This window comes from Phodopus roborovskii, unplaced genomic scaffold, assembly GCF_943737965.1.
Source record: "Phodopus roborovskii unplaced genomic scaffold, PHOROB, whole genome shotgun sequence".
NCBI lineage: Eukaryota > Metazoa > Chordata > Mammalia > Rodentia > Cricetidae > Phodopus > Phodopus roborovskii.
This window is the reverse complement of record NW_026126416.1, coordinates 11680403-11694973: the sequence shown is the minus strand read 5'-3', so window position 1 is coordinate 11694973 and position 14571 is coordinate 11680403. Positions and strand designations below refer to the sequence as shown.

The 14571-nt window shown below is 40.0% G+C and overlaps 1 protein-coding gene across 1 annotated transcript in view; it reads left to right on the top strand.

Annotated features, from left to right (window-relative positions):
- Positions 1-14571, top strand: part of Snrpb2 (small nuclear ribonucleoprotein polypeptide B2) — a 424915-nt gene that overhangs the window by 56956 nt on the left and 353388 nt on the right. The window lies entirely within an intron of this gene.

Below are 14571 nucleotides of genomic sequence, written 5' to 3'. Positions count from 1 at the left end.
TTATTTTCATGGAATTAACATCATTGGGTATTTCAAATCATCTAGATGAAATTTAAAGAATATAGATAGAATCTGGCATCATGGTTCATGTCTATAATTGTAGCCCTCAGGATGATGATGCAAGAAGATTCTCACAATGAGTTTGAGGCCAGCCTGGTCTTCGCAGTGAGTCCCATACTGGCTTAGGCTGCAGAATAGACCCTGTCTCACAGAACCAAAGAAAAACAAACAAAACAGAACTAATGAAATACATGAGATTCTATGCATGTGTTATATATAAATACTAGGGCATTTATATAGAGATTTTGAAGCTTAGTGCTGTCCTGGAGGGCTCTGGTCCAGTCTGTCAGCAAGGCAGACATTCCACAGGAAATCAACCAGAAGACACTGAGCAATCTCAAAGTGGAACCAACAGCTTCAAGCTTGCACTGTTGTTGAGTGAACATGTGGGGCCAGAGTAGCAAGGGCAAGCACATTTGATAGTGATTAACCAGGAAGTGGAAAAATGACAATACACACGAGAGTGAGCAGAACAGATAAAAGGGTAGAATCCCAGGTCCTGTGGGGTGATTGTATTTTATTAGATGACTCACTGATGTCTAAACCAGTGTCTTGTTAACTGACATGCCCAGTAAAAACACTGCACCTAGGCTCCACAATGCAATTCCAATGATTATGGAGAGCTGGAATGTTTCAGGTCCAGAGCCAAATGATCTTGGGCAATTGTAGGCCCCTAAGTAGTTCATCTCTGGGTTTGCCTTAACATTCTTGAGACGATTTGGTAAACACAGTCCTTTCTTCCAGCAACCTCAAAGCTAAGAATGCCTTCCAGTAGCATCTGAGGCCTACAGCAGAGGTTTCTACCTTGTTATAACCTGCCTACCTGATGGGCCCACAGATACATTTGAAAAGTATCCTGATGTATGAGATTTTTTGTTGTATTCCTATAAAAACTTTATAAAACTTTTACCTTGTGGGGACATGGATTCTGGCTATGATCACTCATAATAAATGGTCTTACTTCCTTTGGGGTAAGAGCTGTGTTTTTGCATTGACAATGCCTATCTTCACCTTAGCCACTTTCACATGCTGAATCTTTCTATGCATCTTGTTCAAGTCTCTTCAGTGAGGGGGCAGGAAACAACAAACACTCCCCACTTTTATAACAACTGTTCATTTGTCTCAGACAGAAGATAGCCTTTTAATCCTCATGGTGGGAAGGCAGTAATCTAGGCTACACAGAGGACCCAAACTCAGGCTTCATGAACTGTGGGACCTTCAGACAGAGAAGCTAGCTACAAAGATGCCTTTGAAAGTTGAGCAGAGTGAGGCTTTGTAATATACGATGTGTTTTTCCTATATGTTAGGTAGAGTAGGAATGGAAAACCTATAGCTCCTTATCTCCACCAAGACCCTGGTTTGCCCTATTCTACCCATTATTCTACCTGTGATCATCTAGTATCTTAACAATGAAGGCTTTCAAGATATGAAAAAGTATAAAAGGAAGGCTTCCTATATTTTTACCCTGACAGATCTGTAGTCCATGCTCTGGCTAGTGGAAATACATTTATGAATGATAATCCCTAGGTGCTTTTCTTATTTTCCTCATTCCATATTCAAAATACATCTCTGCATATTATATGATCTAATCAGGACCAGGGGAATAAGGATGAATATTGGATAATATCTTGGGCTTACTGAGTGGAAACCAAGATCCAAGTTTAATTTGTTTTAAAGAAACAAAGAAATGGGATGATTCATCTACCCGAATGCTCTGAGCCACAAGAACCTGTTATAATGATTGAAATGAAGGTCCCAGACTTTTATTGAGTTGGTTTTTCAAAGGTATTCTGTAGAGTTCCTGTAATTGGATTTGCCTTGCTGGAGTCCTCAGCTTCATGGATCTGCTTCTGCTTGCAGTGTAAATTCACTGTTTCTGTGGTCAACAGCCTGGAGAATGGAAAATGCATTCTAGAGAATATTTATTACCCTTGTTAAAGGTGGATATGCCTCCAGGATTAGCTATCTGAAACTCCATGCCTGACCTACCATCCCAAAGAATACAATTGGGTATCATCTTTTTTTGGTGTACATCTCATGGGAAGGAAGTTCAAAGTGAGCCTGGATGGACTGGAAGTATCAGAGGTGGGAGAAATACAAGCATGAGTCTGGAGTACTTTCCCAGGAAGGGATTAACTGTAGGAACTAGATCAACACACCTTATCCAATGACACATGAGTGGTTGAGTGGTGGTGGCTAGGCCACCACACATTGAAAAGGTGGGGATGGCCAGACCCATTCTGTACTGGGGCTATTGGCTACATCTTTTGGTCTTCAGAATGCCTTCAACATCCTGCTGCTGAGAGCAACAGAATCAGACTTGACCATGGCCAATTCCTATGGAGAATTCTCTCTTCTGAGAATTTACTTTTGTGTATCCTCCATATTTTGAAACTAGCACCCACCTACCCACTTTTGGCAAAGTCAAAAAGTACATTTTATACTTTATCATTTCTATGGTTTGTGACAGGTTTGAGTATCTCTATAGAATCAATCAAGGCACAGACGTTGTAATGTTTGAGATCTTCCTCATCAAAAACCTTTCAACATTCAGATGATTTCAATTGAAAAAGGTCTTTGAACCTCATCACATCTTGTGACATTAGTTCATCTTCTCTATAATATGCAAAGTCACTTTCATAGCGCAAATATATACACATTTAATAATCCATGTTCCTTTAATTAAAATAAGTAAAATATACCTTTGTCTTGTAGAATGCTAGATTAATTATTAAGGAGAAAATGCAAAATCAAATACAGTAGAACACACTGGTGATCCCAGCACCCAGGACACAAACACTAGAAGGCAAGAGGATCATAAGCCTAAAGCAAGCCTTATCTCTGTCTTTAAGAAACGAAGAAAAAATACCCAAGTGTGTGTGTGTAATTTTCAACCATACAGGTGGTGCAATGATTCACTTAGAATCTTTAATTAGAATTCCTAAAGTAAAAATCTTGAGACTGCACTAAACCTTAAAATTAGTCATGCATAAGAAAGAGGGAGAGGAGGAGGAGAGCGAGCAAGTTAATTTTATGTTACCCAGAAAATACCCCAATTTAATAAGTAGAAATTACTTATTATAAGAGACAGACTTAAAACATTTTTAAAACAATTATGTAGCTATATTTTCACAACATATCAGGAATGTGTATTGTCCATTTGCTCAGTAGGGTTTACAGTATGATATTTCTTTAAAAAGGGAATGAATATGAATGAATATATATATATATATATATATATATACATATATATATATATATATATATATATTTGATAAGGCCAGATTTAAAATTCCAACAGGGACTTTAGTTTTTCAATGTCTGGTTACTTATTTGTTCCTCTTAAAGATCTATTTTGACTTGGTTGAGAAGCAGACACTCTGAGTGAGGACAGCCTATGTTTCTTGGCCATTATTTCCTGGAGCTTTCTTTGACTTCCTTTATGCTCTTGACCCAGTTTAGCAGTTTTGCATATCCAGTTTGCATTATCCTGTTGCATAATGTTTCTTCAGAGTAGCAAAGCAATGTTTGTGTTGCAGGGCACGTTGAACAACAAGACACTGAATCCTTGACTTCTTATTGGTTCCTGTTTACTTTTTACGTGTGTTGGTGTTTTGCCTGAGTGAATGTCTGTGTGAGGGTGTCCCCTGGAACCAGAGTTACAGACAGCTGTGAGCTGTCCTGGGAATTGAACCAGGGTCCTCTGGAAGAACAGCCAATGTTCTTAACCTCTGAACTATCTCTTCAGCCTAAGTCCTGGTCTTTTTACAATCTTTGTTTAAGGATGTGTAACATGTTGGTGGGCATCATTTGCAGAGAGATTGAAAAGTTTTCAGATTCTGTTAGCTCATTGAGCCCCAGCTGATAAAACATAGTAGTATCAGGCAGTCCAGAGTCTTTCTCTTTTTTTCTAATAATCAAATTGAGAATACTCAGATTGTGATGCACAATGCATCCCCCAACAGACTTGTGCTTCCTGCTCCTTGGTCTATAACAAGAATGCCCCTTATGCAACTGCAGGAGCACTATGCAGTGGCTCACGGCATTTTGCTTCTTGGGTAAACTTTGTCATCTCTGCCACCAGTAATTCAGACCACACAGTCTTTCCATTCTTCACCCAGAGCATCCGCAGCTAACTCTGTGGCCATGCACTTGTCACAGAAACTATGGCACTGGGTTCATTGTTCACATCAATGTGTTTCTCACAGCCTGTGGCTGGGAAGGAGACATTCAGCTGCATCTTGACACAGCCAACTGCCTAGTAGGTGACATGGAAAAGAGTACTTTCTTTTTTCCCTTTCTACTCATCTGGGTTTCTAACGTTTGTGTGATAAGGATAACAATGTGGAAAGGGAAAAAGAACGTGTCCATCTGTCAGTGCTAATCAAAGACCATAAGGCAGTAAGTTCCTGACATCAGCTAATCAGAGGTTAGAGACTGATTGGCAGACATTCCCAGCTCAGAATCTTTCAATTGTTTGACTCTGAGAGAGTTATGACTACTAAGCCAGGGTTCCTGGTCACACAAGTAAAGAAAGTGTTAGGAGCCTTGACACTGGTGCAGAATCTAAAATGTTCTTAAAATACGGGTTTTTCACCACCCTCCACAATGTAAGCACCATAAAAAAGGCTCTGAGTTTGGTGTAGGAGGTAGGTTGATTTGGTAATAACTGTCAGTCTGCCCCCATGCCCAAACTGACCTGTCTTCTGTGAGCCAAAGCCATTATTCTAAGGGTAAGCCACCACAGTAGCCTCTTCCTGGAAGAGGGCATCCTGTCTTTCTAGAGAGTAAACAAATGCCAAACAAAGGAATTGCCTTGGAAGAGACCTCCTTTTTGAAAAGTAGCAAACTGATGTAATAATGACTTCCTTACCCAGCCGCTTTGAAATGGAAAAAGAAGACCCCCCCATGGTGCCAGTCCATGGGTAAAACAGTAGAGCTGGGCATGCCTTCTCTCAGCAGTAGAAGCATATATCTCAGTCTGTGACAGAAATGAAAAAGGTCTGTAGAGTATACACAATGAGCCTTGTCCTCAGGCAGCTGCCAAGGAACCTGGCTATTGGGCAGCCAAGTCTTGCACTGTGGAAACAGCAGCTCCAGTATCTTTGCAAAACACTGAACAGAATCCCTTCGGTCTTGTTCCTCTTAGATAATTTGTTAGGCTGAAAGGACAGTAGTGGTTACTGGCTTCCTGTTTACTGTTCTCTTTGTCTGAGAAACGTATCAGAAAATAATGAGGAGGCTGGCAATCTGGCTGTGCAGACGCAGCCAGCCAGAAGGGTGCCTCTTAGGGACCATGTGCTCTGGGAAAATTTCATAGAAAATGGAATCAAGTTCAACAAATACATATTTTTCATCTGTCTGTTTGCCTAGTTTGATCCTTTTGTTTGTGCTATGCTGTGGGGTTTTGTCCCTTCCATTTGGCGTTGCAGTTTTCTTAGCCAGTTTTTGTCAACAGAAAATAAGGAAGGAGCTGTAGACTGATTTTTCTTTGGGCTGCCAGCTCACAAAAATGACACGGAGACTTATTATTAATTATGAAAGCTTAGTCTGTAGCTTAGGCTTGTCCCACTAGCTCTTGTAACTTAAATTGATCCATTTATATTAACCCAATTTTGTCTTGTGCCTTTTCTTTAAACCTCTCTTCTATCTTGCACCTCCTGTTTCTGCTCTGTCTCCTCTGGTGTTCCTCTAGCACCTAGCTTCATCTCTTCTCTCTGCTCAGAAGTCTCACCTAACTTTTCCTGCCTAGCTATTGTCATTCAGCTCTTTATTAAGCAAATCAGAAGGTGCCTCAGCAAAGACACATCTTCGTAGTGTACAAAAGAGATTATCCCACAAAAAGAGTAAAGTTTTGCTGAAGAAGGAGATGCTTTGCTAGCACAGGAGTGGAGCTTCACAGTCTTCCTTCAATCACACAGGGTTTGCAGTATATAAGTTCACAACTTCCAACACTAGGGGCAGCTGTGAGCACCTGTGTCTTTGGTTAGTGTTTCTTTTTCCCACTTATATAAATAACATAGACAGGATCACAACACAGAGGAACAAAAACAATCTTATCTTTTCTATAAAATATCTATTATTTTATATCACATGTCTTCTATCTAGTCCTAATGTGTACTGTGCACGGAGAATGTGTATTTAATGGAAGCAAATTTCATCTGCCTTCAGAGGGTCTTATAGTTCACTTCTTCATAGCCTCTTGTCACAGCCTTCTCTCACCATGAATGAGGGCGATTTGTGTGGATTGATGGCACAATGTCATAGGATGCTAATATAAAAAGGCTATTTGATCCATCCTGGATGCTCATATATGCCTTAATTGGCAGGGGTGGTCTTGTTAATCCTTATTCTCTTTATATGTTTCCTGCAGCATATTCAACAGCAGTGGGCAGCAACTAAGGTGAATCTTCATGTATTAATGGCTCTTAGGCATCTCTCTCAAAGTCCTCTGTGGTAGGTTATGCATGCCTGGCTATCTGAAATTGAAAAGGCTACTTACTGCCTAGTTCCCTCATTCTGCCAGCTCTCCAGGAATGAATGTTCTTAAAGGACAGGTAAGAGCTTGTTTGGCAGGCCAACCCAAGATAGGCACAGTCCAATTGCTGAGCCCTCCTGAGGAGGAGTCAGCAAGGCCTGAGCAAAGAACTCTGGCTCCCTCTGAGTTCCCACATAATAAATAAAAAAGGGTGGATATGTAGGAAGTTAAGACCTACCAGGCCGAGTGATGAGCCAACCTAGAATCTGCCAGGTGGTATTAGCCTCCTGCCTAGCCAATGAGAGAAAACTGTGATGTTGTGTGACAGTCACTGTCAGAGGTTCTGGTCATGCCTAGCCAATGAGGTGCGACTACACAATGCCAACGGTTCAGAAGACCTGGGTGCTGGGAAGGTGTATAAGTTTCTCCCCATTGCTAAATAAATGGGTCTCCTGTTTCCTTTTTCACCTGACTCCCAGTGTCTGTGTCATTGGCACCCCACCTTCTCACCCCCTCCCCCAAGGGAGATGTTAGGACCCAGCAACGGGATGCAATGTACACCTTTTTGTTACTGAAATTTTGGGACATTTTGTATTCATACTTGCCAACTTTTCATCCTGCCGTGCACATCTTGACTGCTGAAAATGGCATGGGAGGACCTGGAAGAATGGGGCAGATGGGAGTCTAACACTGTAGACAGCTGACTTCAGTTTTTCTGTACTTTAATACACAGGTATAACAAAGAAAGCAATGATCTGAGGAAAGTTGTTTAAATTCAGAAAAACATGATCAGCAAAACATGTAAGTCAATGTCAGTAGCATATACTAAATATTAACAGAGCATCCCTTTCCTGGAACTTCCTCAGTTTAAACACAAACTGAAAGCAAGGCAGAAGGCCATATCCAGATTCGGGGCACACTGACCAGACTGGGTTTTATAGCAATGTTCTGACATCCAACAAAAATAAACATCGCTTATAAATTGAATGTAAATGTTTAACACAGGAGGCATTAGGTCACATCCAAGGACAATCCAGTGAACAGAAAGCACCTGAGTTAAAAGGCCCTCTGCTTTTATTCCTGGAGCCTCTCACACAGTTTCCCAAGGCATTGCTCACCACATGCATCATTCTTTTGACTTTGTTCTGTCAATACTGTTATAGATATGATGAATAAATATGTCCTGAATTTTAATAATTGCCCAAAGTATTATTAGATCACCAAGTGGATTGCTAAAGATACAACCAGCCATGCAGTTGTGTTTAGGGTCCTTTATCTGTGGTCACAGTACCACTAGCCTATTGTGTCTGAAACACATACTTTCAGATTGCAGAGAAATCAGAATAGAATCACTGGTACCTGAGTGCCTTTCTTGACTGTCAATAGGTAAATTCCATTCAAAACACAGCCTAAGAGATCCAAAAAGGTCTTGATTAACATTGAAGTAAGAATGTTTGGGTTGATTGCATTTCCTAATATTTTCTACAATGTTATTAGATTATAGAAGTTGCATGATAGGATATTTTATGATTTATTTTATATAATGTACCTTGGAATTGATTTTTTTAAAAAATCTTTATCCTTATTTACCCTGGTTCCCTGCTTGTTTCCCACATGTGTGAAATATTTGTATCTTTGTCATGACAGGCTACAGACTCTTTGTTACCTGGATCCCATCTCTCCAAAGCCTATACTTCTGGAAATGTGCCTGGCCAGCTCCCCTGAGATTACTCTGATCACTGTCATACAGTGTAGCACATGCAACTGAAGCAGAGTGGCCTCAGTGTGGTAAAAGCTGAGATGTATTAGACCAATATAGTGAAGGACTTAACAAAATTCCAGACATGAATATTGTCCTAAATTGCATAATAGTGGTTTGGTTAAATTTGTGACCCCATATTTAACTGTGGCCTCATAAGGTTATAATGGAAAAAACTTAAAATATATACTATTCCTTGTGATGTCAAAGTACAACATGTAACTTGTATTCTTTGTGATGTGGATGCAAACAAAGCAACTGTTCCACTGTTGATATAAAACGCGGCATACCCAATCATGTACAGCATGTAACTCTCGTGCTGATGACATGGGCTTAAGCATTTGATAGTCATTCACTATACTTCATCTTTTATCATAACCTCGACATGCACCCTTTTTACTGTCATACCCAGAGCTGTGTTATGCTGATGACAACTGTATATCTTGTGTTTATTGTTTTTGTCTTGTACTTGGCCTAATCTTGTGTGTTGTGTTTGTCGTGTTCCTAGGAACAAGGGTGACACTGACTATATACACAGTGTGGCCCAGGTACGTAGTGGGCAGGGGCATCTAGCTTTTAATCTGTATGCTTTCACATAACTGCTTACTGTCTCTTTTTCTTTTAGAGAAATGTGTCATCATTAATTTGTGCATAAGTAATAGAGCGTGGAGATTTGCTGTCATTTTCTTGTTTGTGTGGTATGTTTTATTGAATCTCACATTGTGATAAGATGCATGTTGGACACTAAGAGCACACAAACAAAGACACCACAATAAGGGAATGTGGTGTGGCATGATGAAATAGAACAGGAGAACAGGATCCTGACATTTATTAGCAATAAGATTAAGAAAATTACTTGGAATCCCTACCCATTTAAATGGTAACAGAGTCCATAAGAACAGTTTGTTCTTTCCAATGCTTTGTAGTCTCCCTGTATTTGGTACTGTCTGTGCCCATGAATCCCTAGAGAGCTGTATCCAGTCTGTCCTGCCTCACCTAACAACACAGTGATGCTTATGTATCTACAATGAGAAAGTCAGATAGTGGATGGAAGTGGCTTCATTAGAGACTGGATTCCTATTCAAAGTCAATCCTTGCTGTATAGCAATGGCCCTGAGGAGAAGAATCACTTCTGATGACAGTGATGATGTCTCCAGAGGTCATTATCAGTCTATCAAGATCTTCACAGGGCTAACAAGGTTCATGTCTTTTTATTGAGTGAAACCTGTGACACTGCCTGTTAGAGAGGCCATGGGATTTCAAAAATAGCTTTTTGGCACCCCTCTACTGTACTAACTGAAATACAGTTTCCTGCTATTTGTTGGAACTCATCTGAAATGGACACAGCGAAATGGTTCTAGGACCTAGAAGTGGATCATGTACTTTCCTTGGGAGGAGGATTTGTACTTTAGAAGATTATGCAATGCTATAATTTTATAACTATGTGTAAGAGAGGACAACAGAGAATATGTCAAGAGTTCTCTGGAATAGTCTATATTAAGATGTAAATGGTAGCTTTCTTCCCCAGGAAAGGAAAACAGCAAGGGGGAAGGGGAAGTGGCCTCTGCAGGACATTCCTCTGCAGATACCCCATTAAGATGTCTTTAGCAGCACGGTTATTGCACATCCCAGCCACTGAAGCTCAAGGGTTAGGAGCTGTCCACATGTTACATTTCTCTGCCTGATGCTTTCACTTACATTCCTCTGTTCCCATTTTGCTCTGCACCTCAGTTATCCTGACCTCTCAACCAGTCTCATTCCTGGATGCCTTCCTCTCCTCTCCTCTCCTCTCCTCTCCTCTCCTCTTCTTTCCTCTCCTCTCCTCTCCTCTCTCCTCTCCATCTTTCCAGCTGTTGTCTGAGATAACTTATTCAAATCCAATATAACATTACCACCTTCTCACTAAAGAGAACATGGTAGATCTGGGCTGCCTGCAGGAGAAACTCTGAGCTCTGCTCCTAATATTTTGTTTCTATCTTACCTCTTAGGTGTATACCCCATTCCACCCCTTCCCTTATTGAATGCAGATTTCTGAAAGTTCTACCGTGTTTATTATATTTAAACTTGTGGTTCTCTGCTCTGGGACACCATCGGTGGTCTTTTCTTTCCTGGTGAAATATTACTGTCAATATTCTGTTTTCACCCATGCAGTCATTTTCTTTTGGTCTGTGTCTCCCCTTCAAGGAGGAAATAATCTGTCCTGTTCCCACTGAAGTTGTTAAATCTCCCATGTGACAACTGTACCAGTCTAAGTGTTTAGACTCTGACTCAGCCCTCATCGTCATGTAGAAATTTTAACTTTTAAGGTGGCAATATGAGAAGGTAGCATCTTTAGGACATGCTCTGGTCATAAGGGTGGAACACTTACCAATGATATTAGTGCCCTTAGAAAAGGTTCAAAAAGACTGTTCATATGTCCTATCTATCATACAAGAGCACAGGCCTTCTGTGAACTAGGAAATAGACTGTCCCCTGAGACCAAATCTGTCACCAACTTGATCAATAACTGTGAGCAATAAATTTCTATTGTCAGCTACCAGCTTATAGTATTTCATTATGGTAGCCTGAGTAAACTAAGATAGCTACTTGAATGAAAGTCACAAATCCATAGGAAAGGCCCATATGAAGAGCATAAGTTTGAGAGCTTTCTGTATTTAGACTATTTGGAACATTATGGATTACAGTAAAGCATTTAGGAGAATATACTCGAGAAGGGGGCCAGGAGGAGTACCAGCATTAAGCAGCTCAGGAATGTGGCCCTGATTATACTCTCTTTATATTACCATGAAAGCCTTGTGTAGAGCATGTGTCAATATTCAAACATAGGATTGAATCAACATGGATTGGTATTTCTCTATAGCTCTAGAATTATGATTTTCATGATGGAGAGGTATAAATGATACCCTTTTCTGGGATGCTGATCTATGACCCATGTCTTTCCCACAAACTGCAGCCCTAGAGAATAAAGGTTTATTGATGGATTTATGCCTTCATATTCCTGACTTCCAAAGGTCATGTGCTGCTGATAGAATACTTAAGATAACAGTGAATTGATGAGATGCTTTTAAAAGCCTAGAGAGACAAACATGGGAACAGACTAGATTGACCACACAATATAATAAATGTTACCACTGGGACAAATATGGGCAGAATTCTCTCCTATGCATCTATCTACCCATTCATTCCAAGAAGAGACAGCTATGTATTTTGAATTTCATCTGAAAATCACCATGAAGACATAATTACTCATAGGCCAGTGAAACACACTTACATGCACACATACACACACATGCCTTAAATCTCAGTGCTCAGTCTTTCTGTCAGTGCTTAGGGACACATCAAAGAGTAGTGATGCAGTCACAAATATCAGCCAGAGATCTGGGTTTTGTCATCCCTGTGTTAATAGGGAGAGTTCTTAAAACTTCTGGAAAACTAGCTCTGTTCTGTGGGTAGAACCACGCTTCTCCCTGTGGGTTTTAGATGAAAACGAATCTCTAACAGCAAATCACTCATGATTGTGTTTCTTCAATTTCAGATTATAGCAAGAGGATGAAAAATAAGCTGGGAAAAAAACCCATCAATTTCCAAGGATGGACTTTGTTTAGAAATTAAAAAATATCAACAGTCTGAGAAAGTAAAACAACATCAACAAAAATTTCCATATTCCCTTTCAATGGCTGAGGAAGGCAGAGCCTTTATGTTTGTTTGTTTGCTTGCTTATTTATGTTCAATTCCACCCAGCACTGAATAAGAGAAAGTCATATTGTATTTGTATGTTGAATTAAATGAGTCAACTCAGGAAGCAACAAGTAAAACAAGTGACTGTAAGACAGGCACAATCATCCTGGGTACCTCTTCCTCTTTTTCATCAAATGAGTCACAGAAATGAAACACGGAATGAATCCTCAGAGACCAGCCTGTTAAGTATAAAATCTTAACCTGAAGGTTAGGAACATGGAAAAAAACACACATCACTTTCCCCAATGAGAGCTCAATGACACAGTTGGGGCTAATGCTTTTCAAAAGCAAGGCAAATACTATAACGTTTTGTTATTCTTAGATAATAAACAGTGGGTTCGGGTTTGGAAAGGATGCTTTCTGAAGTTGGTTGAATCTGGGTGAATCAAATCATACTGAGTAATCCCACATGCTGGAGCCCAGCATCTACATTCAGTCCTGATGTTGACCAGTGCTAGGTAAGAATCAATTTGTCTTGATGCCTTAGATCAAACGTTTAGTTCTTCTGTAGCCTCAGGTTAGGAATTCAGGCAGGCTTCAGATCATGCACCTAGGGTATGTGTTGCTGGCTGAAGTCACATGCTAATATTTATCTAGCAGAAGAACTGACCTGGGGGTCTCCATATAGCTTTACCAAAGCATCTGGTGTCTTGGCTGGGGTATCTAGATGACTGAGTGAGGACTAGACCCTGGGATGGAATAACCACACAGCATCCTATGAAAAATGGTTTCTAGGTAGCTGGGTTTCTTTCACAAGGTTTAGGCGTCTGAGAGTGAACTCTCTTACAGGATGGATGAAAAATGACTGTGTCCTACACCTCAGAATATAAGTTCTACCACATTCTACTTGTCAAGAATATCACCAAGGTCATCCTGGGTTAAAAGGTATGACCAAGGCTTGATGTCATCATGGGAGAAGTAATTTGTAGGCGTTTCTATTCTATTATATAGATTTATGACTATGTGATAAATGCTATAGTCGGTTACAACTCAAATTCTACAAGATGCCATTCTTTAGCTCTGGATAGACACATTTTTTAATAGACTGTGATGACTCATGGCTAAAATTACTGACATTTTCCGAATTCTCTACCTGTGTTTTCTCTAGCCATGGTAGGATTTTTCTATGTACATGAGACTAGGTAGAAATGCCAAGTACTTCTTTATGCTTATACTTATTATACCTTAGCAGTTCCCAGATAATTCTAGGTAGAATGCTAAGATCATACTGTGTTATATGTATTGTATAACACAGTGGTTTTCAGGCTGTACCTTGCCTTGGGGAACTCAATTTTATAAACAGCCTTAACCTCATTCTGAGTTAAATCACAGGCAAGACAATCTTATACTTAATTGGATACATAAACCCTTTTTCTAGAACCACCCACAAGGCATAGACTAATCAATAACTTATCCCTAAAATGGAAAAAAAAAAGCTATAGCTCTATAAACATGTCAAAGTAAATTGGAACCTATGAACATGTGGGTGTATCAAAATCCTATGAGGGAAGGCAGGTCAAAGAATGTACAGAACACAGCAGCCTAAGGAAAGTGTATAGCACCCTTACCTGAATCTCATAAAAAGGAGGGGTTTTAATACTGTGATGGTGACAACACCTACCAATCTGTCATCTGACCACATAGTGTATCTTTCAAGAAGTCTATAGGCAGAGAACTCCCTGCTGCCCCCAAAGGATCCAGCTCAACTACTCCAAAAAGTTGACACAACCTGTTCAGATTGCCACTGCATATGTTCTCTCATTCATTTGTTGGGATGAGGCCCTGCTCTTTGCCTCTAAAGCCGCCATGGTTCCTCACCTTCCTTCTGAAGCTGAACCCTGACTTTGTGGCTTGAATTCTGCTATGCAAAGGTAATCATTTCTAGCCATTCCATAAGGTAGGTAGGTAGATACATAGATAGATACATAGTTAGGTAGGTAGATAGACATTTGCTATCTGGTATGTAATGTGTGAGCTAAGAATTAATATTAGTAGTTAAGACTGGAAGAATGTGGTGGTTTGAAAGAAAATGGTCCCCAAAGGCAGTAGTGTTATTAGGAAGTGTGGCCTTGTTGGAGGCAGTGTGTTATTGTGTAGGTGGGCTTTGATGTCTCTTTTGTTCAAGCTTCCCTCATTGTGACTGACTGTTCAGTCAACTTTCTGTTGTTTGCAAGATGTAGTACTCTCTGCTCCAGCACCAGGTCTGCCTGCAAGCTACCATGCTTCCCATTATGATGAGAATGGATTGAACCTCTGAAACTGTAACTGAGCCACCCTAATTAAATGTTTTCTTTATAAGACTTGCTGCGGTCATGGTGTCCCTTCACATCAACAGTATCCCTTAACTAAGACAAAGAAGGAACATGTTTCTTGCTAACTGGTAATGGAATCAGGACTACCTGGAAATTTTGGACAACCAAACTGATGTACATTGTGAATTTATTATTATCTAATACATTAGGAAACTGTAGGAAATTGCAAACATGTTCATATATTTCTGATATAGCACTATCATGACAAAGATTGATGATAAATA